The 17,889-nt window shown below is 41.7% G+C and overlaps 1 long non-coding RNA gene across 1 annotated transcript in view; it reads right to left on the bottom strand.

Annotated features, from left to right (window-relative positions):
• Nucleotides 1-17,889, bottom strand: part of Gm33294 — a 146,225-nt gene that overhangs the window by 50,701 nt on the left and 77,635 nt on the right. The window lies entirely within an intron of this gene.

Below are 17,889 nucleotides of genomic sequence, written 5' to 3'. Positions count from 1 at the left end.
CTGTAGAACAAATATCCACGACGCATTTTGGAAACAAAGTAACAGTATCGCTTGACAATTGTATGTTTGAAGCAGTGAATGCTTTTGGGGTCAGTTGGAGTCAGTGACTTAACCCCATGTAAAACTCTTATAAAGATTTCTGTAAGTGTCCCTAATTCCCTCTCCCATGCCATGCTTTCTGTGCTGACTGGTAAGTACAGAGCAAGGCCCTTTGTGAGGGACTGCATCAAGGCACAGCAGCAAAGACATGTCAGATACACACAAGAGACAGGTTACATACAAACCAGAAATCACAAATCACAGGCAAACAGAAGACACAAGGACAGAAGTGAGAATCCAAACTTGGGCTCCCTGGTAGTCAGGTTAACCCAAGGGGAAGCACTGAGCCTCCTTCCCCGATGAGACTTGGGTCCAGTTCTGTGCCTTTGGGATTCTGTCTTTATTGAATCTAACTGGCTAAGATGCAAAGATGACCGGTGCTCTGAGGAGGTTAGAAAAGAGATCCACAGGTCTCTCTGAGTGACATTTAGTCAGAACCCGGACAGGAGACTAGCAAGAAGCTAATGATAAAAGATTTGGAAACATCATTTCTTGTAGTGGTCATTATGGGATTTCTGAGGGACGAAAGGAACAGGATGAAAATAAAGGGCAGTGGCAGGGTTAATGTCAGGAGATGGGTGGTAAACCAGCACTGGCAGTAGGAAATGCACAGTAGCTGCACCCTGCAGAGCCTTCCAGATCTTCTTTGGAATTGCAGCTGTCAAGCATGATGGGATATCCACAAAAGGGTATGAACCTGGGGATGGCTCAATATGTTACAAAGTTGCAGGGAAGAAAAGATACAGAAAGAGCTAAGTGTGGATGGTGCTGTTTCAGAAGGGAGAGGGAAATGAAGGAGCCTGGTGGCGGGTTGCAGAGAAGACAAAGAGAAAAGAGAGTCTTTGTAATTTATTTTGCAGACATGATCACTGGTTGTATATAAGAGGCGGGAGAACGTTGTTCAGAAAGGTGATGCCTGACATCCTGACCGGAGTAATCAATGGAGAAAGGAGAGGTGCCTTTGTTAGGATATGTTTATGTAGAGCTTAAAGCTGAGGTCTGGGCTGCAAAGCTAAATCCAATTTACTGTAATAAATTCTGAACACTCACTCAGAGCCAAGCACCAGACTAGGAGCAGCGGAAATTCCTTGTCCTCTCAGAGAACATCAATTCCAAGCTAGAGTTCATGTCCTAGGGATTACAGGAGTAAGGTATGCACACACTGGAACGGGCAGTCCTAATGCTCACAGCTTAATGTTATGACTATGCTAGACAGGGAGACAGGTGAAGATGCGGAACCGACTCGGGGAAATTCTATAGAAACATTAAGATGAGCACCATCCTTGATGTTGAGGAAGTTGCAACAGGCAAAGATAGAGCAGAGAAAGGAAGTCTTGAACCAGGCAGGGCATGAGGTGAGTGCAGGACATTATGGAAAGGGTAAGAGCAAGCAAGGCTGGAAAAGCATGCTGGAGCCAGATTCCCCAAGCTTTGAATAGGATCAGATACATCCGATGCCGTCCACCACTCATGACATCAGAGTTACTTGGTGGGGAGCTGTTAAAGTTTATAACCCTGCGTTTTAGTCATTACAACTTGGATTGTACAATTTCAGGGGAAAGAAGACCTGAGGGCTTTGAGAAACCTTGAGATAGATGGTCCTGTAGAAAGTACTATGTCTCCTGTGCTGCATTTAAGAGTTTGTGGACAAGACATTGCACTATCTGTCTTTGTGTGCCTAGCCTTGTGCATCATTGGGTATCTGACACAGCATTAACTGTCTTCCAAGCTCATTCATGTTATAACATGTACTGGGATTCTTTTTTTCCTTTTAAGGGTAAATACCATTCCTGGTATACATATCCTTCCATCCACTTAGAATGTTTTCTTATTGCCAATGATGCTCCTCTGAACATAGCTGTACCTCCCAGGGAATTGAACTGTGGTTCCAAGGTACTGGTATTTACGTCTTGCAAATCCAATGGGATCCAAGAATTAGTGGGTTTTTGTTTGTTTGTCTTAATTTCCAGTGTGTGGGTCAAGCAGAGTGGCCATTAAAGTGAAAGGAGGTGGCTCGAGGTACTTGCAGAGGGTAGAAAATGCACACCGACCCTGTCTCCCTTTCCTCTGAGCTCTGCCTGGGGGCCTTCTACCCAGGAAGGAGACAACTGTGCTGAAGGAAGAAGAGAAAGTTCAGGATGTCTGTCAGTGCCTGGACACAGTCCCTTACACCCTCTACCATTGGCAGTGCCTGGTCACAGTCCCTTACACCCTCCACCACTGGCAGAGCTGTTTGAGCTTTTCCATGGCAATTTTCCAGTTTTTCCAGTGATTTCAGTTGCCTGGGTGATTTTGATGAGATGCAGTCTTGACCCAGAACTTAGTGTCAGGACATCTCTAACTCTGGACTGAGAAGGTTGGATGGATGGGCTTATTCTGGTTTTTTAGGAATGAGCTTCTCCAAAGCTTTCATCAGCTTCGGGATAGGAGGCATGAAGGTGGCCAGCCCAGAGAGGCAGAAGCAGGCTGTGAGCTGGAGAGATTCTAACTGTGTCAGAAAAGGGCAAATGGCTGGATGCAAGCCTAAGACCAAAGGCAGCTGTAGAGGGATGCAATGCACATCAATGCAATGCCACCATATAGTGGCTTCCTAAATAGGCAGCTGTTGCTACCCTGTTCCCAGTGATCCCAGCAGGTTGAGCACCATTCCATGAAAGACTGGGAAGTATCGTTCAGACGTAGCTGCTCTGTATCCAGAACGTTCTCTCTTAGGTGCTCCAGCGTTTTCAGTAGAATGCTTATATCTGGGGAAAAGAATCTCCCCTGGGAGAGTTTTAAAGATCTAGGTGTGTTTAATAAATCATTAAAATGAACTGGTTTTACACTGTTTGTAGTCATGAGCTTTGTCTGTCAGAAATGTAGAACATGTGTGTGTTCTTACAATGCCAGATTTCACTGAATAACAATAGAATCACAAACTATGTCAGTTCCCTTAGCCATAGCTCGCCAGCTATTCCTTTGACAGATGACCACAGGTCAATACAGGGTCTTTTATTGCCATCTTAACTATTAGAAATCACCAGATGACACATTCTATATCATACAGAAATAATATCTCTATATGTGGGTTAGTGTGGTGATTTGAATGGGGAGGGCCCACAGGTTTATAGGATTGAACATCTGGTTGCCAGTTGGTGGAACTGTTCTGTCAGCATTAGAAGCTGTGGCCTTGTTGGAGGAGGTGTGTCACTGCGTGTGGGTTTTGAGGTTCCAAAAGCCCACACCACTCCAGCTAGCTCTATCTCTGCTTCCAACTTGAAGTGAGGTGTAAGCTCCCAGCTACTGCTCCATCACCATGCCTACCTGCCTGCCTGCCTGCCTGCCTGCTGCCATGCTCTCCGCCATAATGGCCATGGACTTACCCTCTGAAATTGTAAACAAACCCTCCATTAGATGTTCTCTTTTATAAGTTGCCTTAGCCATGGTGTCTCTTCAGACCAAAATAAGTAAGTAACTAAGTAATAACTAAGTAACTAAGACAGTTACCAAAAGGTTCAAGAGGCCTTAGACCTTATTGGAGGCAGAGGGTGATAGAGAGGCAGAGGATAATAGAGAGGCTGAGGCTGATAGAGAGGCAGAGGGTGACAGAGAGGCAGAGAATGATAGAGAGGCCGAGGCTTATAGAGAGGCAAAGAGTCTGAGGTGGTGTTGGTGTGGATAACAGTAGATAACAAACCAAGCTAAGAGTACCTCCTGGAGACCTAGCTGTAGAGCCAAGGCATGGGGTCAGGGTTAGAGCTGAATCCCCAGTTTATGAAACTCCTGAGTGGTACTGGGCAGGAGGTGCTGTCTATGTGCACAAGACACAGAGTCAGCCTGTCCTCAAAAGGAACCAAATGCTTCGTGTGAGATGGAATCACCAAGTGAAGCTAGAGCTTGAAACTGCTTCACATGCTATGCAGGGCACAGCCCAAAGTCAATATTTATCTTCCTACAATTATGTTGGGTTAATCCTTCATATATAATCAATGAAATAATAAACTTTTCCCAAGTTGCTTTATTTGCTAGCGTTATGTAGCCCATTGCTCCAATGTTCATATTGATATGGAGGTGAGGAGAGAGAACAGATCAATATTTATAATCTGGAGCAAACATGGTGGCTTTTTAACAAGAATCCGGAAGGAAGGGGAGGCAGCCTGAGAATAATCTTGCTCATCTCATAGGTCTACAGAGAAAAACAACAAGCCAGAGCCACATTAGATACAAATATGTCTCTCGGAAACCAGACACGAACTGGAAGACAGCTCAGCCACAGGAGAGATCATAAATCAACTGGGAAATGAATAGCACATAAATGGCCAAACTCAAGCTCTACACAGAAACACAGCATCGCAGCCAGGATGAGACACTGGTTGAGATCCTGGGGGTATCTTGATCTGAGTTCTGGTGTCTGCTCTGTCATTTACAGTTCATGGGAAGATCATTCCCTCCTAACCTCAGCTTCCTGCTCTAGTAAACAGACCAGGATATTGCAGAGCCTGCCATTTAAGAATATGTTAGGTTGGAATGAGCTAGTCTATGTGGAGACCTTGAATTTGGGGGTGGTCTGGCCCCAGATGTCTCTTGGGGAACCACCCTCTCCTCCTCGAAGTGAGATCTGTGTCAGTTTCAGTACTGGAAATAGGAAAAAATCATGCCTCGCTCCTCTCTCAGTGGAGGCTAGGAGGGATCTGGAAGTGGCACACTAGACCTGCATATAAATTGCTACAACCACGAGGAGGACAAATGGTAATATGTCAGGACGGCGCATGCAAACCCCTGTAGTATACGCGGTGCTAGTCATAGAAGGACATTTCCCCTAAGAACAAAGGGTTAGAAATAACCCAAATGCTCATCAATACAAGGCTATTTAACTAAATTATGATACAGAATTCAAGGGTACTTTGCAGCTAAGTGAAGGCATTGGCTTTGGCATTTCAGTTCCCCAAGATACATTTTAAGTTGAAAAGAAAGACAAAAAAAAAAAAAAAAAGGCAGAGCAAGATGCGGATTATCACTGCAATATGCTAATTTTGTGTAACTTAAAGGAAGAAAGTAAGACTATGCATTCCTATTCTGCTTGTACAACCGTCAGGAATCGAGGGCGGGTATAATTCATAATCTAAGGCAGATGATGCACACCTGTGTGCGGGTACTGACTTCACCGGGTTGGGCGGGCACCTCTCCCAGTGCCCATTTATTTACACAGTCTCATTCGTTTGGTGCTCCAAATTATATGAATGGATTACTTGTCAATAATGTAGTGAAATAATTATTTTACATTTTTAACTTTCTAAGCACAGCCAGTGTGCCTTGTAGCCAATCTTGGCAGCTTCATCCTGACTTTCCTTGTTAGCATACCCATGGTCTATCCTTCTTTTCACTCCTGGGTATTTTTCAGAGCCCCCAACCTTGTTGACACTGGGAAAGTAAACCAGGCAGGTGCTGCCCTTGCCAGATGGAGGTAAGGTCGCTCTTCAGGTACAGATTGGGCACCATGATGCATCTCATTGCTGGCCCCACCTCTGCTCCTATCCCTGACCTTAGTTAAGTCGATCACTTCCTTTCTTGGACTCCTCCGTTTACCATTCTGGATACTGAGGGTGTCATTCTGGAATATGTTCCTTACAGTCATTACATGTGGAGGAGAGTATTTGATATCTTCAAGCAGAAAAAAATGGGGAAAGCACTTATCAGTATATGCAATATGATAACTTGTATAACAAAACAGAACAGGTAAACAAAGGATCCGAACATGGAGCCTCTCAGAGGATAATCCTTGTGGCACATTTGCTCTGAGGCGTACCTCATTTTCTCTCGACCTCTCAGGCAGTTCCTCTGTGTAGGTGCACACATGTGAGGGTATATGTGAGGTACATGTACACATATGAGAGTACATATACATATGCGAGGCTATATGTACACATAAAGGTACATGTACACATATGAGGGTATATTTACACATGTGAGGTACATGTACACATGTGAGGTATATATACACACATGAGGTACATGTACACATGTGAGGGTACATGTACACAAATGAGGTTACATGTACACATGTAAGGTACATATACACATATGAGGTACATGTATACACACATGAGGGTCCATGTACATATGTGATGGTACATGTGAGGTACATGTACACATGTGAGGTACATGTACACACATGAGGGTCCATGTACACACATGAGGGTCCATGTACACACATGAGGGTACATGTATACTCATGAGGTTACATGGACATATGAGAGTACATGAATGCATGTGAGAGTACAAGTACACATGTGAGGGTATATGTACAAAAGTGAGAGTACATGTACACATATAAGGTACAGGTACACATGTGTGGGTATATCTACACATATGAGGTACATGTATACAAATGACGGTACATGTAAACATTTGAGGTAATGAACACATATGAGGGCACATATACATGTATGAGGGTACATGTAGAACTAGAGGAAAACCTTGTTGATTTTTGCTCCTGTTGTTCTTTTGAGGCAGAGTCTTTCATTGGGACTTGACCATTAGGGTGAAGTAGCTGTCCAGGCAGCCCCAGCATCCCTGTGCCCCCTTTGCTGGCTTAACATGTGCCTCCCACCACCATGCTCTCTTGAGTTTGTTTGTTTTTGAACTAAAATATAGTTACATTACTTCCTCTGACTCATCAGATACCCCCTCTCATAACACAGCCTCATGTGTGCTTATATATAAACAAATAAATAATACATTTAAAATGGTTATCTAATACTAAGTCAGCTCAGAAAAACATAACACACAAGCAACACTCTACAGACCCAGTATGTTTTGTTTCACTTTTAACATGGCTTCCCAGGATTGGAATTCAGGTCTTCTAGTATACACCATCTCCATGAGCCTTTCAGTCAATCAGTCTCTCTCTCTCCCTCTCTCCCTCTCTCCCTCTCCTCTCCCTCTCCCTCTCTCCCTCTCCTCTCCCTCTCTCCCTCTCTCCCTCTCTCCCTCTCTCCCTTCCTCCCTCTCTCCCTCTCCTCTCCCTCTCTCCCTCTCCTCTCCCTCTCTCCCTCTCTCCCTCTCTCCCTCTCTCCCTCTCTCCCTCTCTCTCAGTTAATAAGTACCCATTGTGTATGCAAAACCCCTCACAGATTTTGCCTTACAGGGAATAAAAAATAGTTTATTCTAGAGCCAAATTTGAGTGATCGTGGCCCAAAAACAAAGATTTAGGTTACCCCAAATTCCACGTTCCATCGTGAAGTTTTATAGTTTTACAGCGCAATCAAAGTCATAAATCAAGGTAAGTTTAAAACACACTGCTTGGTCCGTCAGAGAAGTGGTTACGGCAAGTCGGGGGAAGCTTCTCCATAGGCCCACGGTGTCATCCGAGTGCATTCTTAGCTTTTGGATTGCTGGACGCTAGTGATCTGCTAATTCCAATGAGCTTGCTTGTTTGATCTTGTTTGTTTTAACACATTAGTCACAGTGTTAGTTCTGACACAGAGGTGGACAGGGAATGGCTATTAAGGAACTAAGGCTTTCAAACTAAGGTGATTCGCTTCTGGACCTGCAACATCCCAGCCTCTCCCCACCACTCGTCAGTCCATCAGTCTCTGCAGACATGACTTCTTTCCAGTTCTCCTTCACAGAGCAGCCTGCCATGATGTTTGGTGCATGTAGGGCCAAATATTATTTATCAGATGTGGTACAGTCCCTCATAGCTAGAAGGCTTATCTGGTGTACAAGAGGCTGAGTCACGGGCAGGACAGCCGTCCTCAGGACAGGAAAATAATAATAGACATAAAGAAAGAAACTCATGGATCATATCAAAACAGTTAGCCACCATGACCCAGATCTAACTCCCTCACCCTCTGACTTGGTCCTCTGTATCTGACACATTTACAGGAGCCATATAATGGGTCTACCATACCCTAAAATTAAAACGATCAGAGACAGTTTGGCCTAATAAACTGAAGGTAACAGGAAAGCATATATTTTAAATAACTGAAATGTATACATTTTAACTGGATTGACGGTATGTTTGCCAATGAGCAGTTAGTGTTATCTATACTCTGTGAACTCTCTGACATATTTAAATGGTTAGAAACCAGAATCTGGAAGGAGCCACAGTAGTAGTGTCCGTATTTCATTAGCAAACCCCCAGGTATTATTGAATTTTTAAATCTCAGCTAATTATATTAAAGGACATCTAAGATGCTGATTTAATCAGGAAACATGAGTACCTAAGGTATACAAGCATCATGAATGTCGCTGTCATTACAGCTTGATGACTTCTGTATGATTTGGATAAGAAAAGCAACTCATATCTTTGGGTATCTCTACTTAGAGTAGTGGGGCTTAAAATTTGATTCAAAAGTTATTTTTGTTTTATCCAAATTATGTTTAATAATGAGAATATATATACATATATGTGTATATATGTATATATGCATACATATGCGTATGTATATGTATTTATATAAAACACTTGAATCTTTTAAACATAAATACTAGTTTTAAATGAGGTCAGGGTTTAAATAAGCCAATAATGATAACAAAAACCTCAGGTTTAAGTGAAGGGACATACTATCTTCATTTATTTTTTTTTTTTTAAAGATTTATTTATTTATTTATTATATGTAAAGTACACTGTAGCTGTCTTCAGATGCACCAGAAGAGGGCATCAGATCTCATTACGGGTGGTTGTGAGCCACCATGTGGTTGCTGGGATTTGAACTTCCGACCTTCGGAAGAGCAGTCGGGTGCTCTTACCCACTGAGCCATCTCACCAGCCCACTAACCTCATGAAAGCCAAGGTTAGCATCATTTCATTATTTAGAAATACTTCAGGTGGAATACGAAATATCATATACAATTTTTAAAAGTATAATTACAAAGGTGTTTTAAAAAACAACATAAGAAGTGAGAAATGTTTACTCACGGTACCTGACTATCAGTGGCGTTGTGTGGGTGATGAGGGCCTGCTACCTCCCAGCATTGTCAAAGCCCACAGAATGTGCTCTGGGAGGCTGTGAGAGAGTCCACAGCCTTGACTGTGCATGGTCCAGGAGTGTGTAACAGGGCCCTGGATGCCATCCCATCTTTACATAAGAATTAAGATCCAAAAGAAAACTTTTTTCCTTTGTTTCCTGATGAGGTCATCTGGGTTTTTTGTTTATCCTATGAGGCAGACTCCATAATTAACTTTGAATTTTAGTTATCATACATAAATTTCTTTATGATCCTGTGTTATTCAATTTTCTAATAGAGCAAATTTTATGAACAGGTTTAAATGTGTTTCTATTGAAGTGAGTTTCACAACCATATAATTTAGTAAGAAAGACCTAAAATAATGTCTCTAAACAATGGCTATCCAAACAAACAAACTCAAGGACAAAAACCACATGATCATCTCGTTAGATGCAGAAAAAGCATTCGACAAGATCCAACACCCATTCATGATAAAAGTCTTGGAAAGATCAGGAATTCAAGGCCCATACCTAAACATGATAAAAGCAATCTACAGCAAACCAATAGCCAACATCAAAGTAAATGGTGAAAAGCTGGAAGCAATCCCACTAAAATCAGGGACTAGACAAGGCTGTCCACTCTCGCCCTACCTATTCAACATTGTACTTGAAGTCCTAGCCAGAGCAATTAGACAACAAAAGGAGATCAAGGGGATACAAATTGGAAAGGAAGAAGTCAAAATATCACTTTTTGCAGATGATATGATAGTATATATAAGTGACCCTAAAAATTCCACCAGAGAACTCCTAAGCCTGATAAACAGCTTCAATAAAGTAGCTGGATATAAAATTAACTCAAACAAGTCAATGGCCTTTCTGTACACAAAGGGTAAACAGGCTGAGAAAGAAATTAGGGAAACAACACCCTTCTCAATAGTCACAAATAATATAAAATACCTTGGCATGACTCTAACTAAGGAAGGGAAAGATCTGTATGATAAGAACTTCAAGTCTCTAAAGAAAGAAATTAAAGAAGATCTCAGAAGATGGAAAGATCTCCCATGCTCATGGATTGGCAGGATCAACATTGTAAAAATGGCCATCTTGCCAAAAGCAATCTACAGATTCAATGCAATCCCCATCAAAATTCCAACTCAATTCTTCAACGAATTAGAAAGGGCAATCGGCAGATTCATCTGGAATAACAAAAAACCGAGGATAGCAAAAACTCTTCTCAAGGATAAAAGAACCTCTGGTGGAATCACCATGCAGGACCTAAAACTGTACTACAGAGCAATTGTGATCAAAACTGCATGGTACTGGTATAGTGACAGACAAGTAGACCAATGGAACAGAATTGAAGACCCAGAGATGAATCCACACACCTATGATCACTTGATCTTTGACAAGGGAGCTAAAACCATCCAGTGGAAAAAAGACAGCATTTTCAACAAATGGTGCTGGCACAACTGGTTGTTATCATGTAGAAGAATGCAAATTGATCCATCTCTATCTCCTTGTACTAAGGTCAAATCTAAGTGGATTAAGGAACTCCACATAAAACCAGAGACACTGAAACTTATAGAGGAGAAAGTAGGGGAAAGCCTCGAAGATATGGGTACAGGGGAAAAATTCCTGAATAGAACAGCAATGGCTTGTGCTGTAAGATCAAGAATTGATAAATGGGACCTCATAAAATTGCAAAGCTTCTGCAAAGCAAAAGACACCGTCAATAAGACAAAAAGGCCACCAACAGATTGGGAAAGGATCTTTACCTATCCCAAATCGGATAGGGGACTAATATCCAATATATATAAAGAACTCAAGAAGGTGGACTCCAGAAAATCAAATAACCCCATTAAAAAATGGGGCTCAGAGCTGAACAAAGAATTCTCACCTGAGGAGTACCGAATGGCAGAGAAGCACCTGAAAAAATGTTCAACATCCTTAATCATCAGGGAAATGCAAATCAAAACAACACTGAGATTCCACTTCACTCCAGTCAGAATGGCTAAGATCAAAAACTCAGGTGACAGCAGATGCTGGCGAGGATGTGGAGAAAGGGGAACACTCCTCCATTGTTGGTGGGATTGCAAGCTTGTACAACCACTCTGGAAATCAGTCTGGAGGTTCCTCAGAAAATTGGACATAGTACTACCGGAGGATCCCACAATACCTCTCCTGGGCATATATCCAGAAGATGTCCCAACCGGTAAGAAGAACACATGTTCCACTATGTTCATAGCAGCCTTGTTTATAATAGCCAGAAGCTGGAAAGAACCCAGATGCCCCTCAACAGAGGAATGGATACAGAAAATGTGGTACATTTACACAATGGAATACTACTCAGCTATTAAAAAATGAATTTATGAAATTCCTAGGCAAATGGATGGACCTGGAGGGTATCATCCTGAGTGAAGTAACCCAATCACAAAGGTACTCGCACAATATGTACTCACTGATAAGTGGATATTAGCCCAGAAACTTAGGATACCGAAGATATAAGATACAACTTGCCAAATGCATGAAATTCAAGAAGAACGAAGACCAAAGTGTGGACACTTTACCCTTTCTTAGAAATGGGAACAAAACACCCATAGAAGGAATTACAGAGACAAAATTTGGAGCTGTGACGAAAGGATGAACCATCTAGTGATTGCCATATGCAGGGATCCATCCCATAATCAGCTTCCAAATGCTGACACCATTGCATACACTAGCAAGATTTTGCTGAAAGGACCCAGATATAGCTCTCTCTTGTGAGACTATGCTGGGGCCTAGCAAACACAGAAGTGGATGATCACAGTCAGCTATTGGATGGGTCACACGGCCCCCAATGGAGGAGCTAGAGAAATTACCCAGGGAGCTAAAGGGAACTGCAACCCTATAGGTGGAACAACAATATGAACTAACCAGTACCCAGGAGCTCTTGTCTTTAGCTGCATATGTATCAAAAGATGGCCTAGTTGGCCATCACTGCAAAGAGAGGCCCATTGGACTTGCAAACTTTATATGCCCCAGTACAGGGGAACACCAGGGCCAAAAAGGGGGAGTGGGTTGGTAGGGGATTTGGGGGGTGGGTATGGGGGACCTGTGGGATAGCATTGAAAATGTAACTGAGGAAAATACCTAATTAAAAAAAACAAAAACAAAACAAACAAAAAAAAAAGAGTCAGTAGTGGTCAAAAATATCTTTTAAATTCTTAAAAGGTTTGTATTGATATTTACACTCACATGCATACAAAGCATATCTAAAAACACAGGCATAAGACATCCTCTTAATCTTTGGCACAAGATTTAGTATCTCAAAGGAGGGTGGTTATCCAATAGGAAACAGTATACTTGAGAGGTTACCCAATAGGAAACAGTATACTTGAGAGGTTACCCAATAGGAAACAGTATACTTGAGAGGTTACCCAATAGGAAACAGTATACTTGAGAGGTTACCCAATAGGAAACAGTATACTTGAGAGGTTACCCAATAGGAAACAGTATACTTGAGAGGTTACCCAATAGGAAACAGTATACTTGAGAGGTTACCCACTAGGAAACAGTATCCTTGAGAGGTTACCCACTAGGAAACAGTATCCTTGAGTACCAGTGTCCACATCATGAAGCTATTCTTACCTCCACCCATAGAGACCACCATAGGACCAGAGCAGAGATAAGGACCATCGGCCAGAAGTATGTGACTATACATATGCTAGCCTTTAAAAAAATCAATTTCTTTTAAAATGTAAAAACTTGTGCTAGCTATTCCTCAATAAAGATTTAGGATAATTAGCTAACTCTATTTGTTCTCTCTTCTGTTTGCATTGATTAAATATACTTGCTGTTGGGGTTGTATTCCTTAATCCTCACCCTGAAAAGAAATCATAACATATAAATCTTTTGTAAACATATATATCTATTCCTTTATGGGTAGTCCAGCCTTAATAAAACACCTTACATTTAATGCCTTTATATTGATAATATTTTGGGAAAGAAATCATAGCAAATAATGTTACTTATTATATAAATGAGTTAAAAATTCGTATATTACTTAAATTGTGTTTTTAAAAGAAACCTGTATTTAAATAAATCTATATAACAACAAATTTTATAGCTTAAAGGAATTTGTATTGTATTATTTGAATAAATGCTGTTTTATATAAACAATTAGCATTTTAAGGTTTTATGAAACATTTAATAGACTCAAAAATACCTATGTTTTCCTATGTTTTAAGGTGTTTAGAGTGCCCAGATTTGTAAGGTCACCTGTATTTTCCTGGTCTTCTAATACATCCCTGCCACCATGTTTAAATTTGTAATTGTATGTGCATTTTAATCAGGCATGCCGATAACAACAATAATAATTTTTAGCACATAACAAAATATGAATTAAAAAAACTGAAGTGGCCATAGTTTGTTACATTTTTTGACACAGCAACATATGAAAACATCCAGAAACATATAAAACAACTGCCATAGACATGCATGACACAATTCTATGGAAGTAGGATGTTCAGTATAAAAATGATAGAAAGTTTCTGCTGTCTCTTTAAGATGCGAGAAAGGCACAAAAACAAAAGATCAAAAGGTAAACATAGGTTATCACACAGACTTTTCTCTGTCTCTCTCTGTTCATCTCTTTCATCTCTGTCTCCCTCTCTGTCTCTCTGTCTCTCTCTGACTCTGTTTTTTTTCTGTCTCTTTCTGTCTCTATTTCTGTCTCTCTCTGTCTCTTTCTGTCTCTGTCTTTGTCTTTCTCTGTATCTTTCTGTGTGTTTCTATGTCTGAGTCTGTTTCTGTCTCCCTCTCTGTCTCTCTCTCCATCTCTGTCTCCCTCTGCTTTTGTCTCTGTCTATCTCTGCCTTTTCTGTGTCTCTGTCTGTGTGTCTCTTTTTCTGTCTGCCTCTGTCTGTTTCTGTCTCTGTCTTTCTCTGTGTGTCTCTCTGTATCTCTGTTTCCCTGTCTTTCTGTTTCTGTCTCTCACTGTGCCCTCTCCCTCCCCCCCTCTCTCTGTCTCTCTCTCTCTCAGGAAGTAGTCTCCCATTGTGTCTAGGAGATAATAAACTGACTTAGGATATGTAAGCATCAGTTTTCATAATAACATCTTCTCAGAAAATCGATGTGCTTTTACATACGACCCAGGAGCTATATGGCAGGGTCAGGAAATGCCTGTTTCTGGTGTCAGGGTATGTAAACATTTAGTGGGTCTCCGGTCAGAAATAAACAGAAGCAGAAGAAAACAGAAACCAAACTTAACAAGACTGTCATCTGTCCAAATGACCAACAGGAAAGCTCACCAACAATGCCTAGGTCTCAGCATAAACCCTAGAAATGCTGGGGGACCTTCAATTGGTCATCTTCAACAGCTGGAAGGGTTCCCCCAAGCTGTAGGGACCCAACTCAGGACAAACAGATTCCTGGCTTCAAGGATGGCAGAATTTTTGTGACCAGTTTGCATAATAGTGACATTTTACTGTATGCATCAAGAGAAAAAGGAGGAGGGAGGAGGAAGAAGAGGAGGAGAAAGAAAAAGAAGAGGAAGAGGAAGGGGAAGAAGAAGAAAGAAGAAGGAAGAAGGAAGAAGGAAGAAGAAGTTGTTGGAGAAGGAGAAAAGAAGAAGGAGGAGGAGGAGGAGGAGGAGGAGGAGGAGGAGAAAAGAAAAGAAACTTGCTGACCAAGGAAAACTGTAGGATGGTAGGAGCCGGATCAGAGGAAGAGATGAGGGCAGGTGTTTTAGAATGTTATCATTAGTGTTGAGATAAACTTTAACATTTTAAAATCAATTTCTTATTTTATCATCTAATTTAACTCATATGTAGTATTTTAGAGCCCTTTGCCATTGCAAATTGCCATTTTAATCAATTTTTACAGGTAATTTATATTATAATTAAAGCAGCTTACGTGTTTGTTATTTTTTTTTAATTTTTATTTCCTGGGACTTTAAGAGTTCAAGATAAACCAGTTTGGAGGTGGTAAATGTTCCCCACTGAGGGACACTGAAGCTAGTCAGCCTTCAGTCAGATCTCTTTTTTTCCCCAAATACTTGCAAGTTGAAGGCCAGTAATTACCACACATAAAGCCTGATGATTTCCTGATTTTTAGCTTTGTCCCTTCCCCCCTCCTCTTTTCCCGAAAGGTTGCCTGTCTGTGCCAGGTGGGGATGCTTGTTTTGGGTCAGGTTTATGTGCTGCTTTCAGGACCAATTTTCTCTGCTTTTACCCTGAGACCATCTTCTCCCACCGGGTCCCTAGGTTATTCATTAAGTTCACAAAAACACGGGGAGCTTGTTAGGTCCCCAGGGGGAGTTGTTGCACTCCCTGACATCTGCACACTTTTGGGTGGGAGGGTATAAGTGTCATCTATTGTTGGTACCTTTATGACCAGACCCCTGTGATGGTATGAGTGAGAACAGCCCCCAAAGGCTCGTAGATGTGTATGCTTTGTCCCCAGCTGATGAACTGTTTGGGAAGAATTATGAGACACGGCCTTTTTGGAGGAGATGTGTCACTGGGGTGGACTTCAAGGTTTTGAAAATCCACACCAGGCCTAGTGTCTCTCTTGACCTGTCGATCAAGATGTAATATCCACTGTGGTAATAGATTAGCCCTCCAAAACTGTAAGCAAGCCCTCTGTTAAACGCTTTATTCTATAAGAGCTGCTTTGGTCCTGGTGTCTCATCATAGCAATATAACGGTGACAAAGACAAGTACTCATAAAGTCCCTAAGCTAAAGGCTTGGCAAGGCCACATGAAGAGCAACAGGAAGGCGCAGAACTGAGCATTTGAGGAGTGTCAGGAAGCAACGGTCAAAATTGTAATAACCCAACATATCTCAAAGGCAATGAAAGCCACGACAAACAAAACAGAAACCAAAACGTCTTCAGACCTCCAAAAGTGAACAAACTCCAGAATGCCTTCAGAGACCCCAAATCAAGTGAAAGAAACCAAACCAAACCAAAGAACAGGACCAAAATTCTTGAAGCAAGCAAACTAGATACCTTAAACCAAGTATATTGAAAGCAGACCAGGAAAGGTATTTACCAAATTAGTATCCTTAATTAACCAACTCAGAATAAACAAAGAAACCGTCAACCAGATCAAGGGCAGCGTGAGACCCTGAAAACAACTCACCACTAATCCCAGAAAGCCTGGACTCAGCGGGTCTGTGCACGTACCTGCCTGCCTTCCACTCAGGTTGTCTCCTGGTGAAAAGTGGATGATTCTCAAGAGTCAAAAGTTGTGGCACCATAACTGTCAACAAAAAGCCTAGCTCTCATCTTAAGTGAAATAAAAAAGTTTATTCCAGAGTCAAATTTAAGTGACCATAACCTAGGAAAGCAGATTTGTGGGCACCCCAAGTTTCACACTCAACCATGGAAGCTGTTTCATAGTTTCACAGAAAAAAAAAAACTAAGGCCATTTAAGATGCATTCATTGGAGAGGTTGTTACAGAAAGATGGGGGAAGCTTTTCCATAGCTCTCAGATGTTAGCTGATGGCATGCTAAACCTTTGGGTTGATGGAAGCTATTGGCCTCAACAGTCAACAGATTTCAAAAGGGTTTTATCTACGAGTCACAAGAAGTTAGGTCGAAGTGGTCAAGGAATGGTGGGTATTCAGGGGCTAAAGCTAACCCAAAAATAGGTGATTAGCTTCAGGACCTGCAGCATCCCAACCCTTCTACACCACTGCAGTTCTAATGAGTCCACCGCCTGCATGAACACAGCTCCTCTCCAGGAACTCTTGCTCTCAGTATTATGTGGCTGACAAGGCACCGTTGCTTTAAGATTAAAAAAGAATGGCCCTGTTTTCCAAGAGTTCACTGTGGGAAGAGAAAGGCAAAGGCAATTAGAATGAAAAAAATCTGTGATCCGCCAAATTCTCATAACTCCAGAAGTTAAAAAGAGCACCCATGAATTCCAGTGCACTCTCTTGGATGTTTATAGTGTCTATAATGCGTTGTGTGCCAGATTTCCCGCAGGCCAGCTGTCTCTGCTCAAGTACCATCAGCTCCTTACTCTTCGGATCCTTTCTCTGTCGGTTGTTCACGTTCTCTTTTTACCTCCACAGTCCTGACTTCACATATCCACTTCCAGTCCAGCCTTGGTTTTGGATCTCGTAAGTGGCCTTCCCACCGCCCACATGGTCGTGGTCTTACTCTAGTCAGCTCTGTATCTACTTCTGGGAAAATGTCCCCTAGACACGTAATTTTATGTGGGCTCCTGAACACTCACCCTCTGAAAGCACAGATCCAAGTGTGAGCTACACTGCTGCGGCCAGCCAATCAGAGAGTGAGTTGTGCAGCTACTGCTGCTGCTGCTGCTTCTAGCTAGAGAGTGAGCTGCGCTGCGGTTAGCCAATCAGAGAGCGCCACGGTGTGCCTTTTCATAAATGTCCTACCCCTGAGAAATGATGAATGGTGGCATCTTCCAAGACATTTAAAGGTCCAGAGGCACCACCTTAGCATGAAGGATTTGATATCACTTTATTGATAGATACTTTATTGCTTTTTAACTATAACCTCTGCACAACACTCAGTTCCAAATCTTTAAAAAGAGTAATAATACCTAGTTAATACTTTCATGTCAATGTTCTCAAGATTATAGGTTGTATATTTTGTCAACGGAGAAATAAATTCTGATTGTTAATAATCAGGAGAGGTTTACAATTCATTTTATAATTTCAGTAGAGTATCATACAGTCTGAAGAAGTGGGGGAGGGGAGGGGGAGGAGGAGGAGCCCAAAAGATAAAGAACAATTACAAATAATCATCTGGAACAACAACAAAAAAGTGTCACTGCAATCATCTGTTCTAAAAAGGAATTTGAGGGTCTGGAGAGACAGCTCAGTGGTTAAGCCCCTTGCTGGTAA

This window comes from Mus musculus, chromosome 13 (genome assembly GCF_000001635.26).
Source record: "Mus musculus strain C57BL/6J chromosome 13, GRCm38.p6 C57BL/6J".
NCBI classification, from domain to species: Eukaryota; Metazoa; Chordata; class Mammalia; order Rodentia; family Muridae; genus Mus; species Mus musculus.
Note: the sequence above shows the minus strand (reverse complement) of the source record. Positions and strands in the feature narration are given on the sequence as shown.